Source organism: Canis lupus, chromosome 4 (genome assembly GCF_011100685.1).
Source record: "Canis lupus familiaris isolate Mischka breed German Shepherd chromosome 4, alternate assembly UU_Cfam_GSD_1.0, whole genome shotgun sequence".
Lineage (NCBI taxonomy): Eukaryota > Metazoa > Chordata > Mammalia > Carnivora > Canidae > Canis > Canis lupus.
This window is the reverse complement of record NC_049225.1, coordinates 28,808,600-28,825,431: the sequence shown is the minus strand read 5'-3', so window position 1 is coordinate 28,825,431 and position 16,832 is coordinate 28,808,600. Positions and strand designations below refer to the sequence as shown.

The window sequence follows — 16,832 nt, the reverse complement described above, 5'->3', positions numbered from 1 at the left end:
CAGGCCCCTCTCTTTTCTGGCTCCCCTAGATTCTAGGTTCCATGTTCCCCAGCCACCTCCAGGGGGGCAAACGCCTGGGTCTCCTCATGCCTGCTCAGCCTCCCCCTCCTGCCAACCGGGCTGCCACTTCATCTGAGTCAAACTTGCTGTCCCAGGCTCCCACCCTCGGGGAGTGGAAAGGCACCATCTGTATCTACCCTGGGCCTCTGGGGGTCAAGACCCCACAGGCAAATACCAGGGAAACCCGCCTTGCAGCTCTGCTGCAGGAAAGAAATATTTTACAACAGGACCCCCCACCAAGGCTCCCACCTGACTGCATCAGGCCGAAGGGAAATGATTCAGTCTGAAATCTCCCAGGTTTGGGAAATCTTCCTTTCACTTCCACGCCCCTGGAGCTGCTTATGATTCTAGAGTACGGCAGCCTTCCCTAAAGGCAGCAGACTCCACCTGCTGTGGCTGCCCGTGGCCCACTCACGTATGAATGCTGTTACCTGCTGGACCCTCAAGCCCCAAGCGAGGGAGAGAGGTGGCCAGCCACACCATATCCCTTCTCCGAGGACCACCGGGCACCCACTGTCCTGGGAAGGAGTGGGTCAAGCCTTGCCCACTGTGGGACCTCACCCAGCCTGTCCCTGGCTTTCCTGATGTAACCTCAGTGGCCTCAGCTTCTACAGGAAAACTCTACCCCTTCAGGGGCTATCACCGTCAGGCCCTGCCTACCTTTCTAGAACTTTCTCCTACCTAATCCTCCTCCTGCTACCCCACACTATCGTCCAGTCACGCCCAATGCCCGGCATTCATGGCATGTGCATGCTGTTCTCCCCGCCTGGGATGTGTGCTCCTTGTTTTCTTCCAAACTTCAAGGCTCCCAACTCAAACATCACCTCCTCTGTGAAGCCATCCCCTAAACACCAGGCCAGCTCAGCCGCTCCACACCTGTAAAGAGCAGCTAGCATGTGGGGGAACCCTTCTCCCGCATTATCTCATGGAGTCCTCATGTCCCTTTACAGGATGTCCTATGACTGTCCCCATGTCACAGACCAGGGCATCGCAGCACAGAGGCAAATGCTCGCCCAAGCTCACAGAGCCACCGTACACTACTGCCGGGTCCCAAACCCCGGTGTTCTGGCCCCTGAGCCCAAGTGCCGGCCCTGCTGCTCCATGTGCGAGTCTCCCCCGAGCACAGCCTGTCGCATGCCTGAACCCCAGTGCCCCGCATGGGGCCCGACGCGGTGGGGTGCACGCAGCAGGTGCACGGGTAGGAGTCTGTGAAGGAGTGTGAATGCGGGGCTCCGAATGGGGCATGGGAGAGGGGTGTGTCGCAGGGACTGCGAGTGTGAACATATGTGATGCTGCGGTACGACGTGCGAAGGCATGCGCTGCGTGTGGGGGGGTGTGCACGTGGGGGATCGTGTGAAGGAGTCCGTGCAGTGGCGTGCACGGCATGGGAAGGCCTCAGCGTGTGAGAGAGGATCCACGCGTGTGTGTACAGCGCGTGTGTGAGAGCAAGGATGGGGGGCGGGAGTGCAAGAGTGAGTGTGTGTGTGCACAGGCAGCCTCAGACACTCCCCGGGCCCCGCACGGGTGGGTAGAGGCCTGAATCTCAGCTGCATGAATAGTTAAAGCCCTTAAACTGTGCCTCTTCATCACTGATATTTTTACAAAGTTGTCACAGAGAAATATCATTTTTCTTCCTCCTTTATTTCATTTTCTTTGGGATATAGTAATTAACAAAAGCCGTTAGATGCCAGCAAAACTGTTTCTTTTGAAGTTTCTACATGGCTGTCACCCGGGAGATAAAGGCAGATTATTCAATCTTGACATTATAATTGTGGATGTGCCAGATAAAAGCCTGGATGAGACACTTCACAGCCCCACTCAGAGGGGAGGATGAGATCACCAGGAGGGAGCCGTCCCGAAGCTGCGAGGGCAGGAGGGCTGGCGGGACGGGCGCCACCACCAGGGGCAGGGGGCAGCCAGCCACAGGGCTGGCCTCTTTCATTCCGAGTCGGACTGTCCCCAAATCACACGATGTCAGGCGGAAAGGGAGCATCTTCCATACTGAGGTGGGACAACCCAGAAGTCAGGAGCTAAGCTGCGGAGCCCCATAGCTCTCCCTCCCGGGGCTCCTCTGCTCAGTTCACTCCCCCTTGACCCGCAGGACGCTCCATGCCCGCTGGACCAGTGCCCAGCTCCCCAGTGGTGAGTCTGGGTCTTCCCAGTGGCGACATCTCCAGCATCTGGCACCAAGCGGGACGTACGGGTGGCCGCCCAGGGAAGGAGCCCCGGGCTCTGGTCCTGACCTGCACTCTCGCACCGTGGGCCTGGGTGTTGAAGGCAGGTGTAAGGGTGCAGGCAAAGTCACGTGCCTGCTTGGAGCCCACCCAGGCCTTCTCTCAGGCCGTCGGGCAGCAATGCCAGCTTGTTGCCAGGAGGGCGTACCGACCAGGGGCTGGGCCGGGCAGGGCCAGAAGAGGCCCCAGTGTGAAGAGCAAGAGGCCAGCTTTTAGTGGAGGCAGATGGACCAGAATCCAGATGCCCTGGAGAACATGTTTGCTCTGAAGAGTAAAGGTTCCTAAAATACAAGGGCTGATAGTATCAGATTTCCCAGGTCCATTCTGAACCAAGTCACAACCCTGAAATTCAGCTTACCCAAACCAGTCACACACCGGTGCTCTCCACACTCCACCCAGCCCACAGACAAGCCGTCACTGTGTTAAGTAATAATAATAATCATAATCATAATATTAACTGTATCAGTCAGAGTCCAACCAAGAACCTATAAAACCCTCCAGGTATTTAAAGCAGAGGCAATTTAATAGAAACACAGGACATGACATATCAGCAAGGCTACGCAGAGATTAGCAACAGCAACAAGCCCCCTGGGGACAAAGGCAGGAGGTATCACCAGAGCCCAGAGGCCTCAGTGACCCGGCCGGCCTGGAACTCCGACTGGTGCCAGAGACACGGGCCTCGCCAGAGATGATACCCAAGGCAGGGAGATAAGGGAAACACCAGGCTTAGCCCTGCCTCCCAGCCACTCACCTTCCTGTCAACATCCAGAACCCGCACCTCTGACAAATCAAGGCACCCAAGCCAGGACCCTTAAGGGGAGAGCCCCCCCTAAGACACAGAGCAAAACAGCGGCAGGGCAAGAAGGGGCTCTGAGAGCAAATTAACCCAAGGGCCAACCCCCTTGCCAACATTACAAACCCTTGAGCTGGGCGTCCAGCTTGTCCTGGAAAGGGCAACATGGGGCCTGCTCTCCCAGGTGACCGTGAACATCCAGAGGTGACAGAGGCTGTCCCCTTCAGAAGGGACATGCTCCTGGCCAGTCTCCACTGTTCCCACCAGACCTGCCCAATGTGTTAATGGTACCAGGAGGGCTTTCAATTTGCAGCTCCCCATCTAAATCAATGTACCCATGTTGCAGAGAAGCGGGGTGGGGCCCAACCAGAGAGGCGGCTCACGCTGGGTTACACACCATGAATCAAGAGCAGAGGCCAAACCAGAGTTTAGATGCCTTAGGTTACACTCCCTAAGTAAGTGCTGAGCCGGTTAGCAAGGAGGGAAAAGCGTCTGTGACATGAGCGTGCCTGTCAGTGGGGAAACGAGTGCTATTTCCTAGCCCAGCGTCGGCATAACAGCAGGGCATGTGCTTGCACATCGTCGGGAGGACGGCAGGAGAGGCACCAGCAGTCATGACAAGGACAGGACCTGGGCAGCAGAGGCTGTTCTGAGCCTGGCACTGCCACTCGATTGCTATGTGACCAGAGCAAAGTCCCTCTCGGCGCTCTACGCCACAGAGGCAAGCCCAGATGCCTTCCTGGCACCGTCCCCACTCCACCGGGCTAGGACTCTATTTCCTGGGCAGAGGTAGGAGGAAACCATCCTCCCACAGAAGGCAGATGAGTGCACGAGGGTCCTTAAAAAGGAAGGTCGAGGGGAGACACTGGGAAACATAAATCTGCCGGCACGGCTCTCTCAGAAAGGGTTTTAATTAATTGTTTTTATACGACATAAGAGCAACTCATTACCGAACAGCTTTGATTTGTGACACCTGCATTATAGATGATTTTTAAATTAACATTTCCCCAATAAAAGGTGTCAGTAGAGAGCGGAAGGCGCCCAGAGAAGTATAAAAGGATAATAATATGAAAATACAAATAAACACCAGCCCAGCCTAACAAAGGGGGCCGCTTCATCAATTTTACAATTAATTAAGGCTGCCTAAGGTAGCTGGGGCTCCGGAGGCCGTTGGAGGCACCCGGTTGAGGCTCAGGCATCCAATACTAGGAGGCGGGGAAGGGTCTGAGGCTTAAGAAAGAAACGCTATGAGGGTGAGAGGCCATCTGGCAGGCTCCCCCTAAGGGCAGAGAAGTAGGGGGCAGATCTGTTCTGGGGCATAGTCCCGCTTCCTCCATGCTGCTGGACGGGTCATCCATCAACTCGGGGAGGGTGTATAGAGCCCCTGCCACGTGTGCCAGGTGGAGTGATGAGCTCCAAAGTGAGAGAGAGGGAGGGGCTGCCTGGAGATGCTGGGAGCTCTGTGCATCCGGTCCAGAGGGAGTGAAGGGCAAAGTGGCAGAGATAACTGGGCAGGTGAGTGGGGGCTAGATGCCAGGCCTCTGGAAAGTGTCACCCCACCATTGGAGTTTTTCCAGATGGCTTGAAGAGTCCCAGGTAAAATAGCCGCAGGAGAAGATGTCTGCTTAGACAGAGGCAGGTGGATGGTACCTGCAAGAGCAGAAGGAGGAAGAAGTGAGCCACACACACCCTGCTGGTGGACGGAGCTCAGATAGAAATGGCTGAGGGAGAGCAGTGGGTGATTGCAGGGTGACTTCAACGCCAGCGTCCCCAGCTCTTGCTCTGGGGATTGGGGATCGTGCTGGGAGAGGCCGAAGCGGAGGCCAAGGAGACCTCCAGCCAACGAGAAGGCTGGAGGAGCCGCTGTCCACCGTGCATGGACAAGGTCCTGCCCACAGGGGTCTTGCACTCTGGCCAGGAGAAAACAGGAAGAAGGGACACAAATGGTTGGAGAAAGGACTTCAGAGTGTGCCAGGGAAGGGAGCGCTGAAAGACATGGAACCGCATGCTCCGGCTGGCATTGCTGGCTGGCACGGTCTGGGACCGAGTGGTCAGGGAAAGCCTCTCGGAGGAGGCAACATGTCCAGGGGGCCCAAAGTGGGGCAAAGAAAGTGCAGAGGCCCCAAGGCTCTGAAGCTGGGAGGGGAAAGGGTACCAGGACTGCCCTCACCGACCTGCATGTTCTACTGCTCTATGATCCATCTCCACCCTTCCTCAGGTTGACGGAGAGGGGGGGTTATGGGATTATGACTGGTAAGTAAGGATGGGTTTCACCTGTGAATGGAGGCCATGGAGCATCGGGAAGGGTTTCTCATGCCCTTCCCAGGCCTTTACAAAGCTCTCCCTCCCGACATTTCCAGGGAAGTCAGTCTCCATCTCCAGGCCAGGCTCCTCTCATTTTTAGTGATACCCCAGAAATCTCTCCTAAACTCCAGAACCACTTGGGTATCTTCAAGGCACCCCATAACACATCCATCATCTTCTTCCCAATCTCAATCAAAGAAGCCACCATCTGTCCAGTTGCTCAAAACAGAGACCTAAGAATTGCCTCGATGCTACCTCTCCCTCTCCCCCGCAGCCAAGTCCTGGTAGCTCTTCCTCCTTATAGGTCCTGATCCCATCTCCCACCCGCAGCACTCCATTCCACCTGCCCTAGCTCTGCGCATGTCTTACCTGCGTGACTACCACAGTCCCCACCCCCATGCTCCTCCTAGCCACACAGCAGCTAGAGAAATCCTCCTGAAATGAAAGCCTGTCCAAAAATCTTCAAGGGCTTCCTGTGTGCTCAGGCTAAAGTCCAAACCAAGTCATTATGCTTATCAAAGGCCCCTAGAATCTTCTGCCCGTCTCCATAGCACCATGTTGTCTTCCCCTCATCCAAGCTTTGCTGTCTAGATGAAGGGATTCCCCTCCCCAGACCTACCACTGCTTCTCTCACCTGTCTTCTTTCACACTTGCTGACCCTTTGCTCAGAACATTCCAGGTGCTCTGCCCTGTACCAACACACTGTTGTCTGGCCACCTTCAACTCCACAGACCAGGCTGCATGTTCTTTTTTAAATTTTTTTTAAGATTTTATTTATTTATCCATGAGAAACACAGGCAGAGGGAGAAGCAGGCTCCCTGCGGGGGAGCCCTATGTGGGACTCGATCCCAGGACCCCGAGATCACGCCCTGAGCCAAAGGGAGATCACAACCACTGAGCCACCCAGGTGTCCCCAGACTGCATGTTCATCCAATACTTTTGCAATTGTTTGCTTTGTTGTATAGATTTCCCCCCACCCAGGGTTGCAAGCTCCACAAAACCAGGAACTATTTTCACCTTGTTCACCCCTGTACTCCCAGCACCTGGGGGGCACATTGCTAAATGAACAGGAAGATCAATAAATTAATGGATGCCTCAAATGGTGTCACATAACACATGCCACATGCTTACTAGAAATTTAGATGTTTGGTGAGACCAACAAGGACCAACATCTTTAACTTGGTGCCATACATTTTGCTAGCTGGCCAGGCTCCCATGATGGGCACCAGTATTGTAATGGGAGTAGAGATGGACCTCCACTTGAGATGGTGCATCACCTGCTTCCATGAAGCCAGTATGGGTCATGAGGCCAACAGAATGTCCATATGGTCTTGGGCTCGCTGGCCCCAGGGTGCAAGAGGATGTGGCTATCAACAGGGGCTCCTGGCTGGGGAGTCTGGGTGCTTCTGATACCCTCTGCCTGATAGGAATGTGAAACCAGTGGATCCTGGTAGGCTGGCCCCACAACAGAGCATCCCCAGCCCATATCGATGCACTGGATCCATTCATAGACTCAGAGATGGGGTTAGGGACTAAGGCTAGGGTCTGTACGTGCTGTTAGGGAGGTTACCACCATCAAACATCCCAGGCAGACCACCAAGTACAGAAAAAGGCTGGGATGGAGACCAAGGTTAAACACCCTTCAGAAAGGGTGAGATGGCCTATGCCTGAAGGAATCCAAGAGGGCCTCCTGGAAGAAGGGGTTTGGGCTGTGCCAGAAAGGATGGGGCCGGTCAGAGAGCAATAAGTTCCTAATCAAACCCCTACTTCCTGCATCTTCAAAACCTCCTGCCATGAGGAAGCACCTCTGAAGGCCAGCTTTCTCCTTCTACTTAGTCATAGACTCCACCTGTGGTGATACAATTCCTGAATGTCGGGACTTGAAGGAGCCACGGGTCCAACCTGTCTATTTTACAAGAGGAAAGAAAAGGAGGCCCAGAGAAAGAAGCAAAAATCACCCTTTGCATTTGAACAAATTCATCCTTTGCATTTCAAATGGGCTTCTGGCAACCTAGGCGGTCTTCTCCTCCATCTAACAGTTGGGGGTGGGAGGGTAGGTGCTGAGGCCCAGAGCGGCCACAAGGCTGGTGGAGGTCACACAGAAGCTGACAGAGCCAGGACTCAAACTCAGGTGGCTCTGATTCCACATCTAACACCCTCAGGTGAGTTTTCCCATCTTCAGTTCTGATTTTTCTGAGACAGAAAGAATAACTGGCAGTTGATGTCAAAAATATATGCAACTGTTCTGATTGACAGTATAAGCTCTAGGATGTACAAACACGGAATGATTCTATTTTTCTCAATAACTGCTATCAGCTCTGCTCTGCAAGCCCCAACCCCACAAGCTGGTAGTTGAGGGAGAAGAAGGAGGGATGGAAGAAAACAAACTTGCCAAGTAATAGTATCTTCATTCTCTTTGACAATTTTCCTGGTCTCATTTAATATCTGCAGCTGCCACTTTGCAATTATTAATAAAGTGTCACTGTCCAGTTCAGAGCCACCTCCTGCCCAGCTCCTATGAGCTCCAGCAGCAGGGATAGGAGCATCCTTCTGCTGAGTGACTGATTGCCCCCAGGTGAGGGCCTAGGTACTGCCCCCTGTCTAACACTTGCCACTGGCGTCCTCATCCCAAACGGCTTCTAGCGCTGGAGGAAGCCAGCAGCCAGCTCCTTGTGTGACAACATAACCCTCTCTATAACTGCTGACACTGGGGATCTTCCAGGGCCTGGCTGCTTCCTCTTGCTCCTGGCCAGTTTGGAGAGAGGCACTAACTCAAGGAGAGTCCGTATAAGGAGAGTTCGGTCCAAAGCAGGTCATCGTCAGAATCCTGAAACAGAAGCCCAGCAGCAGCCAGGCTCCATGGGAACCAGGCCAGTCAGGTCGTCAGAGACTAAGGCACCCCTCCATAACTAGCAGTCTCCCTCGTGGCATCCATACACCTTTCCATCCTCCTTCTCAGTTGGCCAGTTCCCTGTGGTCACTCACAGCTGATGACCATCACGGGTTTCCAGCCCTAGTCAACCTCATCAGCTCTTCCCACTCCCAGGCTCATCTTCTTTCAGGGAGGAGTCAGAGAGGAGTCAGACTAGCCCAGTTCATGCTTTTGAGCCAGGTCACCCAAAACATATAATGTGGGGCAGCCTCTGCTTCAAGTGCCCACCTCAGATTAATCAGCTGAGGTCTGGAGGATACAAACACAGCTGCTACCCAGGTTGGGTGCACCAGGGGGGCAGGGGTTTCCCTTAGCCAGGAAATCGACCTCTCTAAGAGGCTGAACCAGTTCTACAACACTGGGTTCAGCAACCCCTCCTTTTTGGGTACCACCAGCAAGTTCAGTACATTCATTTCCACTTCTATGAAATAGGAATCAACAAAAACACCTACCTCAGAGGGTCATCAAGAGAATAACATGAATTAATCCACGTAAAGCACTCAGAACAGTACCCTCTGACATGCAGTGAGCTTACAGAAAAGGTTAGTGATTCGAATTATTACTATCATTATCTCTAAAACAAGATGGAAATAGGAAGTCAAGGCTCTCTGTTCCTTTGCTGTAAAACATCTCAGTGTGGCCTCAGTGAGCAAGTCAAGTCAGCTTGAGAAAAGCACAGGGACTGAGTCAGATACACCTTCCTAAGGAGCACAGGGTACAATGGGTACCATCCGTCGAGGACTCACTCTACTCAATCTTTGCTCAGCCCTCTACACACATGGTCCAACACACATGCGATCCACCGGGATCAAGTTCTAAAAGGGTCGATAAATCGTCCAAATTCACACACTTTAATCTTGATCAAGCTGGGTGCTCATCCCAGCTCCAGCCTCCCCATCCCTATGTGACTTTGAGAGTGTGGCCCTGTCCCTCTCCCAGCCACAGCAGACATACGTGGTAGACCAGATGACTCTAAAGCGCTGCTGACTCTAGTCCCACTCTAGTAATTTTGTAGCTTCTGTTGTGTTCTTGGGGGGGAAACCTTGAGCAAAGACCACCCTGTGACTGACATCCGACCCCAGGACCATGGTGTTTTACTTCCCCATTTATTTATTGTATTCCTAAAAGTCATGGGAAAAAAAATAAAACTATTATCCTCAAAACCCCATAGGTCTCTTAATGACTACTCCACTAATTAGTAGCAGCTGTTAATGAAGTGTGCAGGTACAAGCCTAGCCTCATCAATTAATCCATACATGCTCCTGGGCTGCAGTAATATTTAAAGGAAAAATCAATACCTGGCAGCTGGACCTGGGGAGGTCAGTCCGGGTGGGCAAGGAAAGGTGTAGCATTTCAAGAAATTTGTAACTAAAATAGCTTATGCCTGAAGCACAGTACAGGAGAGCAGAAACCAGGACAGCCCTTAAGGGGCACAGGGATCCAGGCTTGCCTGCAGTGTCGACACAGGAGGGGCTGGGTAGGGAGGGCAAACAGGCACCTGCTCCTTCCATGGGTGGGCTGAGAATACTGTGCAAGGCCAGCAGGGGTGCTCCTTCTCCAATTCATCCTATCACAAAATCCACTTATTCCTGTGGGGTATGGAGGCTGAGGGGCCTCCTATTACCTCCTCCTGGTAGATGCAGAGATCAAGGCTCCTGGTGAGACACTGTCTAGCCCAAGGTTGCAAAACAAGTCACGGTAACAATTGCTTTCCTGGCCTACACTGTGCCAAACACCCGGCATGCATCATCTCATTTAATCCTTACACTATCCTAATGACATAAGAACCACTATTCCCCCATCCTGGAGATGGAAATACTGCAGCTTTGAGAAGTTAAAACCACTGGCTTAACAAAGCTGATCATCCACAAGCCTGGTACTCAAACCAGGCGGCCTGACTCCAGAGTTCATACGCTTAGCACACCCGGACTCCTGAGCAGTGATAAGCCTTGTGTCCCGTAGAATAAGATCCAAACTCCATTGTGTGATTTACAGCATCTTAAATTCTCGCCCCTATATCAGTTTCCTACTGCTGTTATAATAAAGTACCACAAACTTACTGGCTTAACACAACATAAATCCACTATCTTGCAGTTGCAGAGGTCAAAAGTCTGACATGGTTTTCACTGGGCTAACACCAAGGCGTCGGTGGGCTGAGTTCCTTCTGAGGCTCTAGGGAGGATGTGTTCCCTTGTCTTCCTCGGCATCTGGAGGCAGCCTGCATTCCTCCATCTGTGGCCCTTCTCTGGTCCCGAAGCCAGCAATCCAACCACTATTTCCCACATCACACCTCCCTCCCTGACTCTCCCTCCCTGCCTCCCTCTCACAGAGGCCCTGCGCTTCCAGGCCCCCCCTCCTCAGATAATCCAAGATAATTTCGTGGATAACCAAGGACAATCCGGTGCCTTGTGCCACATGAGGCAACACACAGGCTCCAGAGAGTGGGACATGGGCGTCTCTGGGGAGATACTAGTCTGCCTACCATGCCCCCTTGCTTTCTAGATGTTCCACCCTCATCAAACATCTGTATCAGTCAGCATCTGGTCAGAAAAACAAAAGCACCCTCGGTATCTCTGACAGAGGGAATTTATTAATAAATATACGGCATTAGTGACATCAGCAATGAAAGAGAAGCCAGAACAGAGCTGTGGAAGCAACCTAGAAGTAAGCAGAGACAGCAAGGAGCCTTTTCTGACCTTCTCCACTCTGCTCACAGATATACAGAGTCAAGGTCAACGGCGCCCACCTCCGAGCTCTAGTGACCTAAGTGCCAAACCCATGGCTGGGTCCCCGGCACTGAGCCCAGGGCGTTGCTCAGAGAAAGCTCACCTGGGCCAGGGTTCCTTCCTCCACAGCCAAGGTGAGGGCACAGCCCTAGCCCAGGGCTCCCAGAAGAGGTCATGGTGCAGGTGACGCAGGTGGATAAGATGCAGCTGATCAACAGCTGACTATCGGCCCCCGAGACCAGGGTGCATGTTACCTGCACTTTGCTGCCAACACAGACTTAGGCAACACAGGTCTTGCCTACTTGGAGAAAACATTTAGGGGCAGACAGATCACCCCCATCAGGAAGAGATTCGGTACGTGCTCTGGAACGTCCAGCAGGAAATCTGTGGTCCACAGGCTGCCCCGCTGCTGGTGCGAAGTGAACTTGCTTCTAGCTAAGCTATGGAGTCTGGCTTCTCACCATGTGGGAGGCATGGGGAGATGGGAGAGGCCTTGGTTAAAATCTCGGTGTGGTGACCTTTCCCTGATTGGGCATACTCCACAGCTCCCCTTCCCCAGCTGCTCATCCTGAGATGACGGGAAGGGAGGACATTGGAGAAACATCCCGGGGAGGAAGGGAAGAGAAGAAGAAGAGAAAGGAGGGGAGCAAGAATCCCAGGAAGCAGCCCTTCCCAAGTGAGTCTGGCTCAAGCTGGAGCGCGACACGGGATGTACAAGATACAATTTTACCTCCCAAGCACCCAGGGATGCGAAACAGCCCCGTCCCCAGCCCCCAGATGTGGTCTAGCTCCAGGGGGCCCGATCCCAGGGAGTGACACCACTGGCCTCCTCCCAGAGCCTGCAGGCTCCACATCCTGGGGCGGTTTGGGGGAGGGTGGCCCAGACTGGCTTCTTGCACTAGGCCTCCTCCTTGCCCAAGCATCTGTCAGTCACCAGGCCCTGGCCAGTCCACCTGTCCCCGTCCTTGTCCTTGTCCTCAGCCACAGGCTGGATCGGGCTCCTACCACTCCCTCTCTGTTCATTCAGCAGCCTCCCAAGCCCCGCCTCTGGCCTCACCCCCTCCTTTATCCTTTACCCTGCTACCAGGGCTGCTCTTCCTGAAAGGGATCTGGCCAAGTCACTCCCTTACCCAAAGCCATCAGCAACTGGTCACCATGGCTGGGGGAGCCAAGGCCTTGACAAGGGAGGCTGGGCCTCCCCTCCCACACAGAGCCTTCTCCTGCCACCTCCTTCCCTTCTCCCTCTCAGCACCTTCCAGGAAGCCACCTGTAGCCACCCCCCCAACACACACACACACACACACACACACACACACACACACACACTTGCTGGTCTCTCTGCCTAGAATTCTCCCTCCCAACCCTGCAAATGAGCTCATAGACTCAGGAATCTTTACAATCCTGTTCTAAATCTTGGAATTTTGTTCAGGAGTCACCTCGCCCCTGATGACCCCACACCGTGTGCTATCCCCACCCAAACCCCACCTCCTCCCGCTCCCCTGTTCTGCTTCTCCGTCTCATCTGTGCCTGGTCCTGGCTGTAGCAGCTGTCCTGCCATGTGTGCCTCCCCACCCGGAGCCCACCTCCAGGGCTGGCACAGGGCGGACTTGGCCTTTTGGGGGAAGGGAGGGCAAGGCAGTCCACCCAGCATGCCCACAGACGTGCTGGGGGTAGGAATCAGGCTAACAGCGGTTTGTATCCATTGATGTTCTGCTCCACTTTGTATGGGGACCCTCCCTCCTCTGAATACCCGCAGCCTACGGGGACCTGAGTAACACAGAAGATGGAGTCCAGTCTGGCTGCCTGCTGAAGACAAGGAAATACGGTCAACATCATGACACCGACCAACACCGTGGGGAAGAGGATACGTCCCTTCTCGATGCCGTTTTGTAGGACCTCATTCAAATCCAGGCTGTCAGTAAGTCAAAACCCCATTCTGTCTTTGTGGTGTTCCCACCGCCATCCAGCTCACCCCCGCTGTCACCGTGACCATTGGTACCCCAGATGAGCCATGACTACCTAGAGAGGTGAGAGGCATCGCCCGCCAGTAGCCCTTTGCATGACTATCATCTCCTTGGGAGCCCGGAGCAGCATCCTGTAATGTCTACCACTCACCAGTGAGCACTGCAACGGTTTGGGGGAATTACTCAGGATCTTGCCACACGAAGTGCCCTATGACAGGTGATCAAAGAACCATCAACGCAGTTGCTGTCCACTCAAGGATTCCCTCAACCACGCACCCAAAGCCTCCTGGTTAGAGCAGCCCCCTTGAGGGCTGGGGGTAGAGTAGCAAGCCAATCAGCCCAGGTCCCTGCCCTCACAGAGCCAAGACTCTTGCGTCGGGAGCTGCAGCCAAACTAGTCCGTGTGGGGCTTGTGGGACATACAGAGTGCTGTGGAGAACTGCAGGCCGAAGAGGAGGCAGCAGGGGGGCGGGGGTGGGGTGGTTACTCTTTTGCAAGAAGAAAGGGCAAATTATTCCAAGACCAAGTGAATGGCAGCGGTCCATCGACTTCTGAGCTAAGGAAGAGAACAGAGGACAGAAACTGGGACTAGTTGAGTCCAGTGTCTAGTACTAGAGAATAAAGCGGAAGGAAACGGGCACCCGTGTGGCTCCATGGCTGAGCACCTGCCTCTGGCTCAGGGCGTGATCCCAGGGTCCCGGGATCGAGTTCTGCATCAGCTCCCTTGCAAGGAGCCTGCTTCTCCAGAACTCTGCCTGTGTCTCTGCCTCTCTTTCTGTCTCTCTCATGAATAGATAAAATCTTTGAAAAGGGATGAGGAGGAAACACTCCCCAAGACTGCCGTCCTGCGAGTGTGGGGCCTGGGAGAGCACCTCCAGGTGTGCACTCTCCACACTGGGTGGTCCGGGTGCCCCTCCCCCAGGGCCTGTACAGAAGCACCACCTTGCACAGCGTGCTCGCCTTCCCACACCCCAGCACCCAGGCTTCCCTCTCCCCCTCATCCCCCTCACATTCTGTGGCTCCCTATGGTAACTCCAACTGCTTCCTGCCCCCCACCCCATGACCCTTCTCCCCTCTCCTCCAAATGATGACCCACTCCAGACTCAACCCTGTGCCATCCCATGAAACGGCTTCTGGTCACACACCTCAGTCAGTCCTGTGTCCCCAGACTGTGGGGCTCCGGTCCCTACGCTGTATCAGTGGTATTTCTGGCCAGGCATCTGGCTGCCCCACTGCAGAGCTGCAGGACTTATGGACAGTGGAGCTTCTGAACGGCCTCAGCATCTTCCAGGATGCCAGGCCCGTTGCCATGCGTGCAGAGGACGGAGAAGGGGATCGCCTGCGGTGACAGCCACTCCAAGGCAGGAATGCCACCTTGGTTCATCCTCCCACAAGTGACAAAGGCAGGCAGAGGGCACAGCCACATCCAAGGGGCCAGGAGCTGTCTGTCCAGGTCCCGCGTGAGCAGGAGGCGAAGCCCCATATAACACAGACGTCATTCCACTCTCCCATGCGGCCTGATGACAGGAGGCACTGATAAATACGTGATGCGCACAAGAGCATCTGAACGAAGGAACATACACACCGTCCCCTCCTTGGCCTCCCTCCCACTGCACACACAAACCAGGCTGGGCACTGAGCTGCCAGGAGGAGAAGCTCTTCTGGGGTCTGGAGCAGCATCGTATCGTGAGGGAGGATCTTTATCCACCTGCTGATCTGGCTCCTTCACTCAGTTTTCTAGAGAACTTTCTAGACCCTCCCTCTAACATTGAAACTGTTGGATCCCAGGTTTCTTTTATTTTTAAAAATGTTATTAGTTTCAGAGGTAGAGGTCAGGGATCCATCAGTCTTATACAACAACCAGTGCTCGTCACATCACGTGCCCTCCTTAACGCCCGTCCCCCAGTTACCCCCTCCTCTTACCCTCTTCCCCTCCAGCCACCCTCAATTTGTTTCCCAGAGTTAAGACTCTCTCATGGTTTGTCTCCCTCTCAATTTTCATCTTTTTTCATTTTTCCTTCCCTTCCCCAATGTTCATCTGCTTTGTTTCTTAAATCCCACATGAGTGAAATCATATGGTATTTGTCTTTCTCTGAACGACTTACTTGACTCAGCATTAGACCCTCTAGTTCCATCCATGTCATTGCAAGTGGCAAGGTTTCATTCTTTTTTATAGCTGAGTAATATCCCATCGTGTGTGCCCATGTATACATACTACGTGTGTGTGTGCACGCACGTACGTGGGGTAGACATATATATACCACATCTTCTTGATCCAGTTATCTGTCGACGGACATCCAGGTGGAGTCCAGTTTTTATGAGGTTCTAAGCTCATGCTCAGTGACAGCCTGGAATCAGCAAGCATCAGACTCAAAAGCCCTTCTAGATGGAATGGGGCAGCCATCTCCTCACACAGAAGGAAGGGACTCTGTCCCAAAGGCGAGCAAGCAGCAGGCTGGCCCCAGGCCGCCCAGCACTCTCCCGGCTGTTCCTATGCACAGCCTCCCCCTTCACTGCCAACACTGCTGGGCACGTACTTGACTAGAACTTCTCCCCGACCCTGTCCCCCACCAGGACAAATGTGGGCTTATCTTTGCATTACAGAGAAAGGACAGATGTGGGACCGTTCATTTGCCAGTTAAGGCAAGTGAGCTGTTGTCATGCCGCCCAGGGCAGGCAGGTGGGGATCCTCCCCACGCATAATCAGACCAGGGTCTTCATCTCACAAGGAACGGGGTCACGCTCATGTTAATAGGAGGCACAGGCATTTCTCACCTACCTGAAGGGGAGCTTGAGAAGGGAATTAATTCTGACAGTGGTGAGGCGCGCTTGATTGCTGCCGGGTTAGAAGTAATCAGCCCCAGCCCAGAATGAGAGCCTCCCTGCTCCTCCCCACTCCCCTCTCCCTGGTGCTCCCCACCTCAGCCCTCCTCAGAGCAGGGCCTCACCTGCCCTCTGCAGAGCCAGCAGAAAATGGGTAGAGATGAAAGCCACCTACAGTCAGAGTCAGGAGATGGAGGAGACAATGGAATTTGCACAACACGGGATGGAAGGGTGACAGGGAGCCCTTCCAAAGATGGAGGGGGTGTCCTCACACCACGTGCAGCTTGGGGGAGCAAGGTGCCTCAGCCTGGGCATGAGGCCTGACCCTACCTTCTCCTGCACCCTCCTTCCCCAGGACTCTTCCATACGGAGACAAATGAACTGTAGTCACGGTCAGAAGTCATCCTTCATTAGGGGACAGTGGCCAAGGTCAAATTTGGGACAGGCAGAGGTGGTTTTCTTTCTTTTTTTTTTCTTTTTTCTTTTTTTTGGGGGGGAGAGGTGATTTTCATTCCCACTGTTCCCTAGTGAGCACCAAAGCTCCCTCACTGCGATTTCTGAGTGGTGGCAGAAACAACCGGGAATAATACCCACCCCATCCCCAGCCCCAACTGTCCTTCCCCAGAGGCATGAAACAGGAACAAAATGGACCGGCCTTGTGGGGTTCAGCGCTAGTTTGCTGCAGGACTAGCGGATCTAGAGGAGGCCTCTCGTGAAGGGCACAACACAACCTTGAAGGAAAGAAGCCTGGTGAGAACCCACCAACTCCTCCACCACTGCCAGGGGCAGATGACGCGCTGGGCCCCAGCCCTGCAGAGACTCACTCGGAGGGCAGTGGAGGCGGCAGGCCCTGGGGGCTTGCTTTCCTGGGCTAATTGCCAAGTCTTGGATCATGGGACCTCGTCTCCAGGGGCTCCTGGGCGGCTCAGTCGGTTAGGTGTCTGCCTTTGGCTCAGGTCATGATCCTGGGGTCCTGGAATCGAGCCCCAAGTCAGGT

The 16,832-nt window shown here is 54.0% G+C and overlaps 2 long non-coding RNA genes across 2 annotated transcripts in view; both read right to left on the bottom strand.

Moving 5' to 3' along the window:
• Positions 1-16,832, bottom strand: part of LOC102154968 — a 233,542-nt gene that overhangs the window by 209,151 nt on the left and 7,559 nt on the right. The gene's annotated exons all lie outside the window — the stretch shown is intronic.
• LOC119871487 lies at positions 1,681-14,500 on the bottom strand. The gene is made up of 2 exons (XR_005358016.1): positions 14,158-14,500; positions 1,681-4,737 (listed from the first exon to the last, which is right to left on the bottom strand). It is a non-coding gene; the product is annotated as an uncharacterized LOC119871487 (long non-coding RNA).